General features: G+C 34.3%; 1 non-coding gene across 1 annotated transcript; it reads left to right on the forward strand.

Moving 5' to 3' along the window:
* The first annotated feature begins 4,757 nt into the window (after positions 1 to 4,757).
* LOC122100160 lies at positions 4,758 to 4,863 on the forward strand. The gene has a single exon (XR_006146116.1). It is a non-coding gene; the product is annotated as a U6 spliceosomal RNA (small nuclear RNA).
* The last annotated feature ends 211 nt before the right edge of the window (positions 4,864 to 5,074 follow it).

A 5,074-nucleotide genomic window follows, 5' to 3' on the forward strand; every position in this document is an offset into this window, starting at 1 on the left:
GTTTTCATCTTTTCTTATTGCTGTAGCTAGGCATGCTAATAGTAAATTGAAGAGAAGTGGAGAGAGTGGACGTCCTTGTCTCGTTTCTGAGTTATGAGGAAATGTCTTTACTTTTTGACAATTTAGTATAATTCTGGCTGCAGGTTTGTCATATACAGCCTTTATTTTATTGAGGAATATTCCCTGGATTCCTAGTTTATGCAGAAACTTCATCATAAAATCATGTTAATTAATTGATTTGCGTATATTGAACCAGCTTTGCTTCCCTGAACTGAATCTTGTTTGATCATGGTATGTAATTTTTTGGATGAATTGTTGAATTGTTTGGCGAAAATTTTGTTGAGAAGTTTGGCATCAATGTTCATCAAAGTAATGGGTGTGTAATTCTCTTTCTTTGATGAGTTCCTGCCTGGTTTTGGGATGAGGGTTATGATGGCTTCATAGAACTAGTTTGGTAGTGAACTTTCTCTTTCAGTTTCATTGAAGAGTTGGAGGAGTATTGGTATGAGCTCTGCTTTGAAAACCTTGTAGAATTCTGCTGTAAATCAATGTGGTTCTGGGCTTTTCTAAGAACAGAGGTCTCTTACTGCTTTTTCTATTTCAATGCTTGATATGGGCCTGTTAAGATGGTTTAACTCATTTGCTCCTTTTCAGTTGTTGCTGGTGTTGAGTAGAATCTGCTCACCCACTGTGTCTGGTGCCTTTGTCCTGGACCCCCTCTGTTGTATGTATGGCAGAGTGACTATGGCCGCCACCAAAGCTGCCTCAGCCATGGCTACAGCAACTGCTCAGATCTGTCTCCTTCCCTGGATTTTCCCTCTCTAGCCAAACTCTGTACTGTGATGGCACACAGTGTGATACTCTAGCCTAGTACTGTTCGCTGGAACACTAAAACTGCTTTCTGTGAGAGAGATTGTTTAGCCTCCAGGTTCTCCTCCATCATTCTCCTCCACTTCTCATAAACATTTTCTTATTACAAGATTATTCTAGATTAGCTATATTATGATTGATAATGACCAAGATTGACAGAAAGGTGAAGGAAAATTGTCTACACTTCCATGAGGTTCTGACTTGTGTTTCAAATGTTATAAAAGCTCTCCATGAGAAATCTAGCAGCTGCATTTCTAAATAGTCTTTGCTTGCTTACAATTTCTGATAATGTTTCAATTGAAGTACTTCTCCTTAGAGTCCCATACCATTCAATGATGCGGTATTATATCTTTATTACATCTTGAAGATAGCTCTTGGTGATTAAATTTGTGCTTTTCAAATTAGCTCTCGCAATTCCATCCACAAAATGCAGACAAAAATTATCTGAAATAAATTTGTATCTGTTGATAGTGAATATATTTTATTTTCCACTACAAACATAGAATATAGTAAAAATTTTCAGAGAAATTACACTGCACTAGGTTGTGGGCAGATTCTAATGAAAATAATATACTGTGTTTATGTAGAGAATTTGAGCATCCAAAATTTTAGTATGCCTGTGGTCCTAAAACTAATACTTTACTTATATTGAGTGACAAATACAACTTGCTATATGTACAGTTTTCCTAGTATGTTTTTAATATATATTTTATTGTAAAGATACTGTACAGAGGGGTTACAGTTGCATAAGTAAGGTAATGAGTACATTTCTTATTGAGCATTGTTACCACCTCCTTTGTATTTCCCCTACTCTTCCTTACCTTCACACATCCACAACACCTCTGTCCACCTCCCTCTAATAGTATCTTGCAAATCTCATTGTTACAATGGGACAACCTGTATCCTTTCCTTGTGTCTTAAATGAAGAAATGCTGGCTTGTTTCATGCTGATTCTACTTGTGTAGACACACTTAAAAACACTTTCCAAGTCCAAAATCACATAAATGAAATGCACATCATCTTTTGTCAGTTGATATAATTGTGTTCTACACATTTATTGACAGGTTACAAATTATTCTTAAATTTTAATACATAAAAAAACGTTCTTTTTTTCTTATTTTAGTAGCCAGGACATCAGCACGACCTCAGTCAGCATTTCTCACTTTAGACTTTTCATATGGGTTAGTTAAATTTTGACCTGTGCTCCCGTCTTCTGGGGAGTCACTCATCTGCTTAGGAATTGATGCTGGCTGTTGGAAAAGAGCCCAAGGACGGATGCCATTTAAAGCCTTATAACTTTATTCTTAATAATCCTACTACTTTGGCTGTTGAGAGTGTCTACAAGAGCAAGCATTCCATGGGGAGCAGGGAGACACCATATGACCTATACTTATTTAGATTTCTGAGTGACTTGCTATCACTTGTACTGCATTTTTTCAAGTCGAATCTCTCTAAACCTACCAGTTGTAAGAGATAAGAGGAGTGGTAAAAGAACTCTTAGAGACAAATATATCTTCAACACATTTGTTACCAAGCATTCTGTCAAAGGTATATTCAACAACTAGTGAAACTTTTGTTGGCTATATCTATGTGTCTTTCTCCATTTGTGAATGTGTACATGTGTGTACATATGTATGTATTTGTGGGTATAGTAACATTCATGTGTACATATATGGGCCTATATATGCATATGTAAATAAATATACATATATAAATATATGTGCATATAAATATATATCAGGTGTTCAGTGATTTAATCTACAGTTCCCAGCACATTGTGCTTATCACAAAGTGTACATCATAAACTGCTCTTAAGGATCTGTGTTATATGAGGGATATCCTTTGTACTTACTTCCCCCATTACCTTGTTTTTCATCCCTGTGAATAACTTCAGCCTACTTTCATTAGGATAGCTTTGTTTTTGTTACTTACTGATAATAAAAGTAAAAGGTTGCTTGTAAAGAAAAAGAACTTTTAGGTCCCAAGCTAAAAGTATCTTATCAGTCTCAATGATTCATATGAGATAAAATTTATAATAGTACTTAAAGTGAAAAGGAATTCCTAGATCTGTTGTTTTGCCATTTAGAATGGCAAAGAATAATTTCACGTCACTGTTATAACTCTTAAAGAATGCAAGGGTAAGTGATGGTCCCTACCATGTCCCCACAAAACCAGTGGATACTGACGGATAATAGTAGACCAGCAGAAAATCTAAGTAGCAGACATAGAGCATGAAAGAGAAAGAGCAGAAATGAGAGAGTGCAAGAGAGGGAAAAATATCATAATACTTAAAGTGCATAACAGATAAACGAGTTGTATGAGAATATTCATACTGCTATATTGAGACTCTACATGTACATTTGAAGGTAGTTGATGTATGATAACTCATCAACATAAAATATAAAGTGATTTTGATAAAAAATAAAAATGACTCAGAAGAAATTATAAATGCAAAAACAGTCTTCACAGAAGCAAACTCTCAGAAATATTTCTTGACTTTGAAAAGGATAAATTGGCTGCAGTTAGTATAAATTTAGAAGTATGACAATTCACAAAAATATAAAAATATGTTTACATTTTTCATTATATAACCCAAAGGAGAAAGCAAATATTGTTCACATAATTTTTTAAATCACAGTTTCTCAGGTGCTGGGAAGGTGGCTCAGTGGTAGAGTGCTTGACTTGCATGAATGAGGTCTTGAATTTCATTCCTTAGCACGACATAAGCAGAAAAAATGAAAGTGGTGCTATGGCTCAAGTGGTAACACTAGCCGTGAGCTGAAGAACTGAGGGACAGTACCCAAGACCCAGAGTTCAAGCCCCACAACCAACAAAACCAAAGCAAAAAAACAAAAACAAAACAAAACACAGTTTCTCAAGTTTGTGGCCTCAATTCTGTAATACCACTACTTCAGCCTAAGGTTAAGATTTTAGGTGTGGACATTTATCAACACTACTGATTCAGACTCTACTTGATAAAAATTTTAATCAGTATTTTGTTTTTAGTTTTGCTCTTTGTAAATTCACATGCACCTATGAAAAATGGTGTGGCCATCCCAATAATATTCTCAAAGTACCTCTTAATGACGACTCACAAAATGTTTTATTATATTACAAGGAAAAAATGCTATGAAGAAAAAAAATAATTAAATATTAATGACTACTAAAATAAAAAACAAAACAATTACCAGGGTTTTCAGTATTTGAAGTGTACATAGTAGATTTTACTATTTTCTCATATTCCTGTACATGTAAAACTGGATAAAGCTATGAGTAGCCTTTAAATTTACCCACTAAGATTACTATTTATAGTTCATCTCATCATTTATATGTGGCTTATATAATTATTTGTTCATCATTAACATATAACGTAAGGGAGCCCTAAAGATTTAACAGAAACTGTGTACTTTAAATCTTAACTCTTCACTCTGCTTCTTTAAACAGTCTTTGCAACTTCTCATTAGTAAAGTTTCTATAAACTCTGAAATGTACATACTTACTAGTACATGCTACTAGAAATATTATATACTTTACCAAAAAATTTTATGACCTGCCAAACAGTCTTAATTTTTTCATATATAAGCAAATCCCAAAAATAAACATATTTAAATCATTAAAACTTTTAACAAACCTTAACATTTGCTGCAATGATCACTATGACAGGTGCCTTGTGTAGAATAATTGAATTCCTCTTCCTACACATCTCATGAACAACAAATACCTGGAATTATTTTGTTTTTGCCATGTCAATCTTGACTTTACTCTTAAATGTGTGCTTATGTAAGAAATAAATGGTTCTAAAATTTCACAATTCTTTTGAACTTACTTTTTGTTGAATTGTCTAGTTTAAGAAAATCAATTACACTTTATATATACAATAATGTTCTGTGCTCAATTTGGCTGCACATACACTAAAATTGGAACATACAGAGAAGATTAACATGGTCCCTGCAAAAGGATGACACGCAAATTAGTGAATCATTCCATACTTTTACAACAACAGATGCTTGAAGGGATGTGGCCAGAAGGGAAGCCTACTGCATTCTTGGTGGGAGTGTAAACTTGTTCATCCACTTTGGAAAGCAGTTTGCAGGTTCCTCAAAAGACTCCACATAGAGCTCCCCTATTACACAGCAATCCCACTTTTGGGCATTCCCCTAAATGATTAGAAACAAGTCCATACTAAAACAACCACCACAACAAT

Source organism: Dipodomys spectabilis, unplaced genomic scaffold, assembly GCF_019054845.1.
Source record: "Dipodomys spectabilis isolate Male_0828 unplaced genomic scaffold, ASM1905484v1 ptg000567l, whole genome shotgun sequence".
Taxonomy (NCBI): Eukaryota; Metazoa; Chordata; class Mammalia; order Rodentia; family Heteromyidae; genus Dipodomys; species Dipodomys spectabilis.